Source organism: Leucopleurus acutus (genome assembly GCF_964270905.1).
Source record: "Leucopleurus acutus genome assembly, chromosome: 16".
In the NCBI taxonomy this organism is placed as follows: Eukaryota; Metazoa; Chordata; class Mammalia; order Artiodactyla; family Delphinidae; genus Leucopleurus; species Leucopleurus acutus.
In genome coordinates this window covers 21,521,222-21,535,432 of record NC_139158.1, presented here as the reverse complement: position 1 = coordinate 21,535,432, position 14,211 = coordinate 21,521,222, and the positions used below count along the sequence as shown (strand labels likewise).

General features: G+C 49.3%; 1 protein-coding gene across 2 annotated transcripts in view; it reads left to right on the top strand.

Moving 5' to 3' along the window:
* EEF2K (eukaryotic elongation factor 2 kinase) overlaps positions 1-14,211 on the top strand; it is a 62,996-nt gene continuing 48,785 nt past the window's right edge. The window contains exon 1 of one of the 2 annotated variants that reach the window (XM_082858166.1): positions 1-97. The gene's annotated coding sequence lies outside the window, so the exon portion shown is untranslated. Of the gene's footprint in view, positions 98-492; positions 598-14,211 lie in introns of those variants that run through there. The other variant, XM_082858167.1, reaches the window with a different exon arrangement.

The window sequence follows — 14,211 nt, the reverse complement described above, 5'->3', positions numbered from 1 at the left end:
CCCTGCACCCTGGAGCACCGGGCCTCGAGCCTCTGCCAGCTCCTCTGGATCCTCGCGGCCGTGGGCAGCGGCTGCCGTGCCTCTCCGCCCGAGACAGGTAGGTAGGGCGGCGGTTGGCCTGGGGGGCCGGGATCCGGCGCTGCAAGCCTGTGCTCCCCGGTGCAGCCGGCGCCCGGAGCGCGGAGTGTCTGGGGCTTAAAAGTGGGGCCGCAGGCGGAAGGAGAGCGTGGGGGTTAAGCTCCTCGGGTTTCAGTGTTTGCTTCTGTAAAATGGGGGAGTCGTGCCGAATATCGGCAGTGTCTATTGGTAAAATACTTGGCACGTGACGGTCGGGGAGCGGCAGCTTGGGGCCTCCGCCCGCGGCTCCTGGAGGCCCGCAGAGGGTGGGGGCAGCGCTGCCTTTCTTCCCCTGCAGGGCCTGCATCCCCCACCCCGGCCCCTGAACGAGAGGCCCAAGTTCCGGGAACCTCGAGGACCGTGTAGACGCGCCCTTGCTGCATTGTTGACTGCAGGAGTTCGGGTGTTGGCAGGCTCCGTGGACCTGTGCGCCAAGGGGCCGGGCGTTAATATGCGTGTGGCGGGGCTGGGGCCTACCGGGTGAGTCCCGGCCTAGATTCGCCGCACCTGCCTGGGGGATTGCGGGAAACCGGCCCAGCTGCGCCCCGCGTGAGACAGATGGGCTGCTGGCAGGGGGGCGCTGCTCCGTCTGCCTTGTGGGGACGCTCTATGGGAGCCTGACTTCTGGGTCCTCGGCCCTGGAAGCTGCCTGCCTTGGGGCAGCTCAGCCAGGAAATTGTCTACCCCTCTGATTTTACAGAGGAGGAGACAGATCCAGAGTGGTCTACCGGCAGATACTAATAAGCAAGATGGACTAAGTTTGGGACTACAGAGCAAGCAGGTGGAGCTGATAATGCCCACTCGGGGGTGGGGGGTGGGGGGGACGGAGGGTTATTGGAGAAGGCTTCCTGGAGGAGGTGATGGACAGGATGCCAGTGGTAGGAGGTAGGGTTTAGGAGATAGAATTTGGCAGGCGTTATCCTTCTCTGGCCTCCACAGCACCTTACGGTCATTGTTTGGTCGATGCATTTATTCAGCAAATACAATAAAGCTGCTTGATGATGGGAAATTAGCTGTAACATGGTTGAGATTGCCATCCTCCCTCCTCTCCTGGTCTTAAAGAGGGTGTGTCGGCTGGGATCCCAAGTTCTTATCTTTTGCAGGGGGCGGGGAAGCAGGAAGTCAGGGCCTGACCATCCCTTGAAATAGTTTCAGTTTACATATGATCACTTGTGTATGTTCTGTGATTTGTGGAGGGTATTGTGTGTGTGTGTGTGTGTGTGTGTGTGTGTGTGTGTGTGTGCGCTTTTGGTGACAGAACAGTACTTTCTGGCCGACTACTAAGGATATATCACTGATATGATTTTAAAACATTTTTAATAAATTGTGTGGCAGAGATGGCTGTTGGTCACGCATGTCCTCTTCTTCTTGGGGTATCACCTGGATATATTTTCTGGGCTCCCTTACAGTTTGGTGGGCCACATGACTGAGTTTTGGCTGATGGAATGTGAGCAGAGAGAGTGTGTGCTCCCGTCAAGCTTGGACCCTAAAAACCTCCCCACTTTCCTCATTTACCAGCAGAGTTGAGAGGACTCTGGGGGCCTGGAGAAGGGCAGAGCCACAAGCTGGAAGGAACCTGGGCCTCTGAATGACTGTGGAGCAGAGCCTCTCCTTTCCCCCTCTCTGGGGTGTGGCTGTCCACTGAAGAGTATGGGGCTCCAGGAAGCTCTTCGGAAGGCCTTTGGGTATGAAAGAGGCTGGCTGGCTGTGGCCTTCCCCTCAGGGTGATCTAACTGGGCTGTTCCACAGGGGAAGGGTATCTTTAGGCCTTTTTTCTCACACTGGTCAGATTCCCCAAAGAAGTCTTGTCCAGTCTTTGGCAGGATTGGCATCCAGTTGCCAGGACACTGAGAGCAGCGTGGAAGAAAGCTGAGGGTCACCAGCAGAAACTTGGATTTGTTCAAGCTCATTCTCTAGGATTTACTCTTTCTGGCCCTGTTCCTAAAGCTGATACAGGAAAAGTTGATGATCGGGACTGCATTCAAAGTAATAGTGGCTGGCTGGACTGATTAAAAAATAAACATTTCTGTGTTGGGGAGATCAGTTTTGCTGACCAAGAAACTGCAGACTTAATCCCCGTGAACTGAGAATGTTCTAGAAGAAAGTGGTTATAGTGACCACCACAGGATAAAAGTAGCTTGGATTAGACTCTTGCAGGCAAGGCTGATGGGCACAAGAAGAAGGCTTCAAATGAAGGAAGGAGTGAGTCACTAACAGGCTGATGACGAAGTAGAAGATGACATTCTCTGGGTCCCCAAAGTCCCAGGGCTGTGGAACACCCAGAGAAGCATTTCAGAGGGCTGGAAAGTCAGAGGGCGGCCATTGTTCCGTTCTCCAGCTGTGATGCTTTCTGGACCTGGCAAGGACCCCACAGGGTGTGGCTGAAAGGCAGGAGGCTCAGCTGGAGAACGTTCTCTCCGCCATTGGTTCTTGAACTTTAGTGAACATTGGTACCACCTGGAGGGCTTGTTTAACCATGGCTTGCTGGGCCCACCCCCAGAGTTTTCTTTAGCAGGACTGGAGTGAGGCCCCAGAATTTGCACCTGTGACAAGTTTTCAGGTGAGGCTGCTCCTGCTGCTAGTGGTCCAAGGATCACACTTTAAAAGTGGTTTAGCAGGGCTTCCCTGGTGGCGCAGTGGTTGAGAGTCCGCCTGCCGATTCAGGGGACGCGGGTTCGTGCCCCGGTCCGGGAAGATCCCACATGTTGCGGAGCGGCTGGGCCCGTGAGCCATGGCCGCTGAGCCTGCGCGTCCGGAGCCTGTGCTCCGCAATGGGAGAGGCCACGGCAGTGAGAGTCCCGCGTACTGCAAAAAAAAAAAAAAAAAAAAAACCCCAAAAAAGTGGTTTAGCAAGTGATGGCTGAGTGAAGCCCTGGATAGACCTGCACTGGCTTCAGACCCACCTCCCTCACCTTCTAGCCATGTGATTTGGGGCAAGTCACTTAACTTCTCTGTTCCTCAGTTTCCTCATCTGTAGGATGGAGCCAGTGGTGCGTATCTCCTGGGGTTCAGGGGAGGCTTCCTGGAGGAGGTGACATCTATCTAACTTGAGACCTGAGGGATGAGCAGAGTTGGCCAGGGGACAGGTAGGGAGAGCAGGCTAGAGCATGTGCCAAGCAGATGGCACAGTGTGGGTGAGCCAAGGGAGGAGGCAACGCTTGTCCTCCAAGGAGCTGAGAGGAGTGATGGAGCAAGAGCTTTATAAGTGGTGCTGAAATGCCATGAATCTGTTCTGGGCTACATGTCTCAGGGCCAGATTGCAGTGGAGGGGAGGCTGACCAGGTCATGGAAAATGGGCCTTGGGGATGGGAGGGCCTGAAAGCAGTGCAGGTTACTTCTGTCCACATCCCATTGGCTCAAATGTAGTCGCATGGCCCCACCTAGATGCAAAAGGATTTGGTAGGGGAGAACAGATCCATAGTGGACAGTTGGCTTCTGTGCCACAGACCAGTTCTCTCACCTCTTCTTCGCCTTGCTCACTCTGCCCCACTTTGGTGGATGAGTGAATTTTATAGATGAGGAAACTGAGGTTCAGAGAGGTTAGGTAATTTGCCCAACATCACTCAGCTAGTGGCAGAGCCGGGACTTGAACACAGATCTGTTCATCCCAAGAGACTTGTTGGGCCCGATCCTGGTCTTGGCTGCTTTTTGAGGGCCTCCCCATGACCCAGGCTTTCCCACTCGGGATCTCAGCTGCGTCTCTGGGCTAAGTAACCCCCAGATGCCTTGTAATTCTAACCCGATAGTCCCTCCATTCCTCCATGCCTACAATGCTCATTATACCCGCAGAAATTGCCCACTTTTGTTCAGTTATTCATTCATGTAGCCTGCGTTTACAGGGAACCTGGTGTGTGCCAGGCATTGTGCTCTGGGCTGGTAGCTAGAAGGACTAAGACATGGCCCCTTTTGTTCCAGACGCTCACGTGGTCTGGCCACCGAGAGGCTGTGTAAACACAGAGTTGCCCTGAGAAGTGAACCACACTGTCTCTCTGATCTGACCCACCAGGAGGACAGAGTATCCTGGGAACATGAGAAGGGTGCAAACGATTAAAAATTAAAGTTCAAGCCCTCTTGTGCATTTTGTCAGTTGTAGCTGTAATTATATTATTGTGCTTTGTATTCTAAGGTGTATTTTTCTGATTTTTAAAACAGTAAAGTAGACTTTGCACCTTAACAGCTTTATATGAATGAAGGACGGTGAATGGCAACGATGAGCTTTAGCAGAGTCAATGTTGACTTGTCTCTCTGGGTCCAGCTGTGGGTTGCTGTTCTCATCAGCGAGTAAGCTAATTCCTCTGTCTCGTATGCGTGGGGATGTGTTTTTAAAGAGGAGATGAGGGAGGGTGGATTGGGGGAAGTCTCCTTGGAATCCACCAGAGTCATTCTAGAACAGGGTTTCTCAACCTCAGCACTGCTGACAGTTTGGCTGGACAGTTCTTTGTTGTGGGGTGCTGTGCTGTGCATTGTAGGATGCTGGCAGCATCCCTGGCCTCTACCCACTAGATGCCGGTTGCACTCCCAGAGGCGTGACAACGAAAGGTGTCTCCAGACATTGCCAAGTGTCCCCTGAGGGGGCAAAATTACCCACTGTTCTGGACTATATTTGTTTCCTACTGCCACTGTAACAAATTACCACAGACTTAGTGGCTTAAAGCAACACAAATTTCTTTTCTTTTTTTTTTTTTTTTTTTTGTGGTACGCGGGCCTCTCACTGCTGTGGCCTCCCCCGTCGTGGAGCACAGGCTCCGGACGCGCAGGCTCAGTGGCCATGGCTCACGGGCCCAGCCGCTCCACGGCATGTGGGATCTTCCCAGACCGGGGCACGAACCCGTGTCTCCTGCATCGGCAGGCGGACTCTCAACCATTGCGCCACCAGGGAAGCCCAAATTTCTTTTCTTATGGTACTGGAGATGAGAAGTTCAAAGGCCAAGGTGTCAGCAGGGCCATGTTCTTTCTGAAGGCTGTAGGGAAAATCTGTTGCCATGCTTTTCCAGTTTCTGTAGGCCACCTGCATTCCTTGACTCGTGGCCCCTTCCTCCATCTTCCAGGCCAGCTGCATAGCATCTTCAAAATTTCTCTATGACCCCTGCTTCCATTGTCACATCTCTTCCTCTGACTCTGACCCTCCTGCCTCCTTTTTATAAGGACTCACTGGATAATCCAGGATACTGTCCCATTTCAAGATCCTTAATCACACCTGCAAAGTCGCTTTTGCCACATAAGGGAACATGTTCACAGGCTTTGGGAATTACGATGTGGGCATCTATGGAGCGGCATTATTCTGCCCGTGACATAGACTGTTGGGTCTCTGGGTATGATGGAAATGCTTACGGAGGGCCTGGGAGGAGGGAAGTGACTTAGGAATTGGGGAGTGGGGTATGGTCAGAGCGTAATAGCAGCTGGTGCTTTTGAGGACAGTTCCCTGTCAGGCCTCATGGGCCTGATCTCACTACCAATTCCAGGGGTTAGCTGTCCCCTGTTTTACAGACTGGAAACCACCCAGAGAAGGCTTTCCGGAGTGGGTAAAAATTTGAGCTGGATTTTGAAGGGAACAGAGGGGTTTGGCAGCAGGTGGGAGAGGCATGCCAGAAAGAGTGTCCTTAGGGTGCAGGGGCAGGGAAGTGAGAACTTGGTTGTGAATGGGGACTGGTTCTTGGGTGGGGACATCTGTAAATCAGTCCTTTTTCTCTGACATGAACTGTATTATTTCTTGAAATAGTTTTAATAAATGTTTATTCATGAGCACCTCCACATCCTGGGGGTATATATGTTAATAAGTCACTGACCTGAACTCTTAGCTGGAGGCTTGACTTAGTAACTCCTGATGTCACACCTTGTTACCCTCCGCACCGGCAGCAAATTAATGAAACTCAGCCTGGGAAGGTATTTGATTAGCACTTTATAAGCCCTGCTCAGTGCCAGGCGCCGTGCAGGTAGAGACTCAAGGAAGTCCCAGCCTGCCACATGGAGTCTGTTATTTCAGGCTCCTAGCTGGGTAGCCAGGATTCAAACTGGGCCCTGTGACGGCAGAACACCGTGTCTCGGGCACTACACTGAGCTTTGGTTTTTGTTTCTTTTATTTTCACCAACTTTTTTTTTTATTGATGTATAGCTGATTTGCAATATTATAGTAGGTTCAGGTGTACAGCATAGTGATTCAGTGTTTTTATAGATTATACTCTATTAAAAGTTATTACAAGATAATGGCTGTAATTCCCTGTTCTATAAATATATCCTTGTTGCTTATTTATTTTATACATAGTAGCGCATATATCTTGACTTGCCCCTCCCTTTATCCCTGTCCACACTACTTTTGGTTTCTGTATCTATGAGTCCCAGGCATGTTTGGATTCAGAATCTCAAATGACGTCATCACTGTTCATTTTTCTCTTCATCTCTTGTTCTGCTCTTCACCAAAAGTCAGCTTTGTTCTCTGGTGGCCTCAGCCCCTGTCTCAGATTAACAGCCTGCAGGAAAGGACTGACCTTCTCTTCCAGTTGCTCACGCTAAAGCCCCAGGCTTACCTGAGATTAGGCCATCGTGGTTTGACTTGAGTCACATGCCCATCTCTGAGCCAATCACTATGGCCAGGTGCCCAGTGCTGTGATTGGCTTAGTGGGGTCATGTGACACACCCCATTACCTGGGGGTGGATCCCCAACCCCAACCCCATGACTGGAGAGTGGGGGAGAAGCAGATCCCCAAACAGAAACAGGTGCGTGACACGAGGTGGTCCATAAGTCACCTGGTCCATTGTGGTTGCAGTTGAAGACCATTGAGTTCTGCCGTGCTGGCCATATACTAGTGTGTGTACTGGTGGCCCAGCACAGCCCGTGTTGGCTCTGGGGTGCTGGCTCCCAGGAGTGGTGGGTGGGAGATTCCAGATCATTTCTGCATCAGGAAGGCAGCTCCTGGGGGTGAGGGGAGCCCCAAGGAGGGCCGGTGGTCACTGTGGCTTGGCCCACAGGCCTTGACCTAGGCACTGCAATCATTGTTTCCTGCCCCAGTGGCTGCCAGAGAAGCCCTTTACTGCAAGACGCAGTGAGAGCAGGGGTTCAGTGGCCAGAGCCAAAGACAGCCTGTTCCCTGAGGACCCCTGAAGAAGCTTGGCATGGCTACTAACCAGGCGTCCAGGTCACCAGCCTGGCTGGGACCCAGGATTCAGCCCCCTTTATTGATGGTACTAAAAATGATGATGATAATTATAGTCTTAGTGCTTGTTCTGTGCCGGCACTCTCAGGTTAGTGGGGTGGGTACAACTCTGCATCCCAGGTTATAATGCGGAACCCGAGGCCAAGAGGTAAAGTCACACACCTGGTAAGTGGCAGAGTTGGGGCTTGAACTTGGGTCTGACTCAGAACTCTGCTCAGCTGCCTCTCCATAGAAATATCTTCCCAGGATGTGTCAGGGCCTGGGAGGGGAAGATGTGGATGCCTGAGTGAGGGCAGAGGAGAGCTTCTCGAGAATCCTGATGTCTTGGGAACTGGGATTCTGCTCCTGGTCTCAGTCTCTCTGCTTACAGAGAGGCCCTCTGTGGTCCGGGCAAAGCCCAGGTTAGATGGAGATTCCTAAGAGGCTGGTATTGGAACAGGCATCATGGGGCTGAGTTATGGGCCCGTGAGGGCTCCTTGCCTGTCTAGGGGAATCCACCATCCTCCAGGTGTCCGGTCTTTATGGGCAGATGTGGAAGCAGCTACAAGTTAGGTCTCTGGATTGAGACCACAGTTTTCCTAGGCTGACGTGCCCAGGCATCAGCTTGTCATAAGAGATATGATGTGACTTTTTATGACATGGGAGAGAAGGGGCACTGGACCAGATAGAATTAGCAAGTAGTAGGAAAAAAAGAAAATTATAGTCTATTATGTAAGTTTAGATAGCAAACTCTGAAGATTGTGAGTCCAGGATAATTATGGTGCCCCATGATGTAAGATTATGCTGCCCCAGGCTCTCTCTGTTGCATGGCTCTGCCATCCTTGGCACATGGCTTCCTTCTCATGAATAAATTTAGCTGCTTGAGCTCCAGCCATCACACCAGCATTCCAGCCAGCAGGAAGGAGAGAGAGCAGAAGGGTACACTCCCTCTTTTTGAAAACCATTCCCTAGATAAACAACAAGGTCCTACCGTATAGCACAGGGAACTATATTCAATATCCTGTGATAAGCCATAATGGAAAAGAATATGAAAAAGAATGTATGTATAACTGAATCACTTTGCTGTACAGCAGAAATTAACACAACATTGTAAATCAACTACACTTGAATAAAATAAATTGAAAAAAAAAAAACCCTTCCTAAAGTTGCATAGAACCCTTCTGCTCATATCCCCTTGGCCAGAACTTGGTCACATGGTCACGCCTAATTGCAAAGTAATCTGGGAAACGTAGACCTTATTATGAGTGGCCGCATGCTTAGCTAAAAAGCAGTGGTTCTGTTATTAATAAGGAGAGAATAGCTGTCGGGGGACAGTTAGCAGGCGTTGCCACAGCTGCCTTTTCAAAGCAAATGTATGACAACTGAAAAGCCGTGAAACAGATCCCCCTCACTCAGTTCTGGAAAACATATCAAGTGCCTGCCGGGTACAAGGCACTGTGCCAACTAGGGTCACAGCTGCTTGTCTGCAGCTCATTTTGTTTCCCAGGGCCCAGGAAAATGTCAGGTCTGTGGTGGGACGTGGCCAAGGGCTGGGGTTCTGGTCCTAATTCCCCTGTGAACTCCTGTGGAGCCTCAGTCAGGCCACTTTCCCGCTCAGCTCCCCTCACAAATGGGGAAATTGGCGAGATGAACTAATTTAGTCAAGGTCACCAGTAGCACAGCTAGGATTTGCACCCTTTGGCAGCCTGGCTCCTGAGCCCGGGCTCTTAACTGCTGGGCAACACTGCCTGGAGCTCCGTAGCTGAAGCTGTGGCTCCGACCCCTCTCCTGGCACCAGCGCAGCCCCAGAGACCAGTAACCTGGCTGGGCTGCTGGCAGCTCCAGGCAACCGTGTCTCTTGGTCAGCAGGGACTCTGGCCAGGGGCTGACCAGGGCAGAGTAGGCATTGGGGCTGGGAGCAGCCGAGGGTGGGGAGAAGTGGGCACAGGGCCCGGGGACGATTTTGGTAACAAGCAAGATCAGGTGGCTTTGGCATCGGATCCAGGCGATGACTGTATTGCCCAGAGGGTCAGAAGCAAACTCGGAGGTTGACACCCAGAGCAGCAATTTTCACACTGAGTTGAATAATCAGTGTGGGTGGTGCATTAAAGATAAAGAGTAAAAAAGAAAGAAAAACAAGTGGAATCGAAAATAGCAGAGGGCATTGTACAAAGTAAGGCTAAGTACAGTTTCCTGAAATTTTAACTTACATTTTGTAGGTGGGTACTGGGTTAGGATATAAATATATTTCTTGCTCTGATGACTGTCAAGAAAGTGCTGAAGCCTCAGGTCTAGAAAACTGCCTCCCGATGGAAACAGCTGTTAAGAATAATTGGAATTAGTTGATTTAAAAATTTTTTAAGTTTTTTCACTTTTTAATTTTTTTTATATTGAAAGCAACCAGCTTTGTAAAAACTTAAAACAGGGCTTCACTGGTGGCACAGTGGTTGAGAGTCTGCCTGCCAATGCGGGGGATACGGGTTCGAGCCCCGGTCTGGGAAGATACCGCATGCCGTGGAGCAACTAAGCCCGTGCGCCACAACTACTGAAGCCCGCGTGCCTAGAGCCTGTGCTCCGCAACAAGAGAGGCCACCGCCATGGGAGGCCCGCGCACCGCAGCGAAGAGTAGCCCCGGCTCGCTGCAACCAGAGAGGGCCAGTGCGCAGCAATGGAGACCCAATGCAGCCAAAAATAAATGAATAAATTTTAAAAAAACCACTTAAAACAGTACAGAAGTGTACAAAATGTTAAAAACTTCCCTCCACCCCCCAGCTCCCAGTCCCACTGCCCATCGCAGTGCTGGCAGCACTCTTGTGGGCCCTTCAGGGACGTACCTTTTCTTTTAGCACAGATGGGATCACCATAATGTAACTGCTCTTGTGCAACTTGCTTTTTTTAAATTTATTTTTTTAATTATTATTTTTAATTATTATTATTATTTTTTTGCTGTACGGGGGCCACTCACTGTTGTGGCCTCTCCCCTTGTGGAGCACAGGCTCCGGACGCGCAGGCCCAGCGGCCATGGCTCACGGGCCCAGCCACTCCGCAGCATGTGGGATCTTCCTGGACTGGGGCATGAACCCGTGTCCCCTGCATTGCCAGGCAGACTCTCAACCACTGCGCCACCAGGGAAGCCCGAACTTGCTTTTTAAATGTAACGGTTTTTCTTGTCTTTTCTTTTTTTCTTTTTTTTATTATTATTTTTAATCTTTTTAAAAAACATTTATTTATTTTATTTTTGACTGCATTGGGTCTCTGTTGCTGCCTTCAGGCTTTCTCTAGTTGCAGCGAGCCGGGGCTACTCTTCATTGTGGTGCACGGGCTTCTCATTGTGGTGGCTTCTCTTGTTGCGGAGCACGGGCTCTAGGTGTGCGGACTTCAGTAGCTGTGGCAGGTGGGCTCAGTAGTTGTGGCTTGTGGGCTCTAGAGCGCAGGCTCAGTAGTTGTGGCACATGGGCTTAGTTGCTCCACCACAGGTGGGATCTTCCCAGACCAGTGATCGAACCCGTGTCCCTTGCATTGTCAGGTGGATTCTTAACCACTGTGCCACCAGGGAAGTCCCACGTCTTTTATTTTTTTAAACATTAGGTTATTGAAGTATATTCACAAACCTACCAATCCACTTATTTAAGGTGGATTTAATATAGTCAGTGTTTTTTTAATGTATTAACAGAGTCATGCAACCAACACAGTCGGTTTTAGAACATTTTCATCTATTCAGAAGAAACCCTTTAGTGATTGTTCCCCATTTCCCCCCGACTCTCCCCTCCCCCCATCCCTAGGCAACCACTCACGTACTTTCTTATAGAGTTGCCTTCTCTGGACTTTTCACATAAATGGAATTGTTCAATATATGGTCTTTTTTGAACTGTCTTCTTTCACTTAGCATCAGTACTTCATTCCTTTTTGTGGCTGAAGAGCATTCCGTTGTATATATAGACCACATTTTGCTTATCCATTCATCAGTTAACGGGTGTTTGGATGTTTCCCCTTTTGGCTATTGCGTGTAATACTACTATGAACCATATGTCACAAGTTTTTGTTGTGGACATGTTTGGGTATATACCTAAGAGTATAGTTGCTGGATCATATAGTAATTCTGTGTTTAACTTTTTGAGAAACTGCCAGGCTGTTTTCCAAAGTGACTGCACCATTTTACATTTCCATTAATAGTGTATGAGGGGGCTTCCCTGGTGGCACAGTGGTTGAGAGTCCGCCTGCTGATGCAGGGGACGCGGGTTCGTGCCCCGGTCCAGGAAGATCCCACATGTCGCGGAGCGGCTGGGCCCGCGAGCCATGGCCGCTGAGCCTGCGAGTCTGGAGCCTGTGCTCCTCAACGTGAGAGGCCACAACAGTGAGAGGCTCGCGTATCGCAAAAAAAAAAAAAAAATAGTGTATGAGGGTTTCCAATGTCTCCCCATCCTCACCAACACTTGTCATTTTCCACTTTTAAAATTCTATCCTAGTGGGTGTGGCTTTGATTTGTATTTCCCTAATGTCTAATGATGTTGAGTATCTTTTCATGTGTTTACTGGCCATGTGTATCTTCTTTAGAGAAACGTCTGTCCAAATCCTTTGCCTTTTTTTTTTTTGGCTGTGCTGCGTGGCATGTGGGGTGTTAGATCCCTGACCAGGGATCAAACCCGTGCCCCTGCAGTGGAAGCGTGGGGTCTTAACCACTGGACTGCCAGGGAACTCCCCCTTTGCCCATTTTTTATTTGGGTTATTTGTCTTTTTATTGTTAAGTAGTATGAGTCCGTTACATAGTCCCTTATCAGACATGATTTGCAAAAATTTTCTCCCATTCTGTGAGCTATCTCTCCACTCTCATGGTGGTGTCCTTTGAAGCACAAAAGTTTTTAATTTTGATGATGTCCAGTGTATCTATTCTTTTGTTGCTTGTGTTTTTGGTGTCCTATCTAAGGCTTTGCCTAATTCAGTGTCACAAAGATTTTCTCTTATATTTTCTTCTGAGAGTGTTAGAGTTTTACTCTTATATTTAAACCTTTGATCCATTTTGAGTTAGTTTTTTTGGTCACACTGCGCAGCTTGGGGATCTTAGTTCCCCAACCAGGGATCAAACCCGTGACCCCTGCAGTGGAAGCACGGATTCTTAACCACCAGACCTCCAGGGAAGTCCCCATTTTGAGTTAATCTTTGTATATAATGTAGGAAGGTGTTCAACTTCATCCTTTTGCGTGTGTATATTCACTTGTCCTGGCACCATTTATTGAAAAGAGTATTCTTTCCGCATTGAATTGTCTTGGTACCCCTTTCAGAAGTCGATTGGCTGTAAATGTGAGGGTTCATTTTTGGACTCTCAGTTCTGTGTCTATCCTCATGCCACTATCACCTGTCTTAATTACTTTAGCTTTGTAGTAAGTTTTGAATTCAGGAAGTGTGATTCTTGTAACTTTTACAAGATTCTTTCGGCTATTCTGGGTCCCTTGAATTTCCGTGTGAACTTTAGGACCAGTTTGTTAATTTATTCAGTGAAGCCACTGGGATTCTGATAGTGATTGGGTTGAATCTGTAGATCAGTTTTGGGAATATTGCCACCTTAGCTATGTTAAATTTTCTGATCTATGAACACGGGATATCTTTACACTTATTTCGGTCTTCTTTCACTTCTTCTGACACGTTTTGTTTCTCACTGTACAAGTCAAGCACTTCTTTTGTTAGCCAAGATGTTTTATTTTATTTTTTTTGGCCGCATGATTTGTGGGATCTTAGTTCTCCGATCAGGGATTGAACCCGTGTCCCCTGCCATGGAAGCGTGGAGTCCTAACCACTGGACCTCCATGGAATTCCCTAGCCAAGTTTTTTTTTGTGTGTGTGTGGTGCACGGGCCTCTCACCGCTGTGGCCTCTCCCGCTGCAGAGCACAGGCTCTGGACGCGCAGGCCCAGCGGCCATGGCTCACGGACCCAGCCGCTCCGCGACATGTGGGATCCTCCCCGACCGGGGCACGAACCCGTGTCCCCTGCATCGGCAGGCGGACTCTCCACCACTGCGCCACCAGGGAAGCCCCCTGGCCAAGTTTTTTTATTATTTTTGATGCTATTATAGATAAAATTGTTTTCTTAATTTCATTTTTGGATTTTTTCATTGATAGTATATGGAAATACTATTGATTTTTGTATCCTACAATGTTGCTGAACTCTTTCTTGACTATCTTCGCATGTCTTTGTGTATCTAGAGCTTCCTTTTTCTTTGTAAGAGTCACACAGTATTTCATGGTGTAGAAAAACTGTAGTTTATATAACAGGCCTCCATTGACGGTCATTGTGGGCTCTTCCCTCTTTTTACTGTTACTGATGTGCTACAGAGAACGCTCTTCAGGCCACTCATCCATTCCGGGGACGTGTGTTGAGTGCCTGCTCTATGCCAGGCATTCTTAAGGCAACAGGGCTACAGATGATAAAGAAGTTAAATGAGATGATTTTGGCTTGCTTGGGAAAATCTCTTTGAAGAAAATAAAACAGGGTGATGTGCTAGGGAGTGACTGGGTGTGTGTTTGAGAGGGGTTCTTTGAATTGAATCAGAGAAGATTTCTCTGGAGAGATGACTTTTGAGCTGGGATCCAAATGATAAGGACCCACTGTTGGGAGATTGGGAAGGTTGTTCCAGGCACAGGGAACACAACAAGTACAAAGGCCCCGAGGTGGAAAATGGGCCCCCAGTGTTCACGGAACACAAAGAAAGCCCATGGGCCTGGAGAGCTGCCAAGGCCGGAGGAGAGGTGGACAGGGGCCAGACTAACACAGGCCTGGTAGCCTTAAAAGGCGTTTGGATTTTGTTAAGAATGTGAAGAGAAGCTGCTGGAGAGTGTCAAGCAGAGAAATGATTTGATCTAATTTATGTTCTAAAAAGATCAGCCTTGTGGCTTAAGAAGCATTTATTTTCTGTTTCAAGTGCTGAGTTCCTCCAAGTGGAATTACCGGGTGGAGGGGTTTGTACATTTA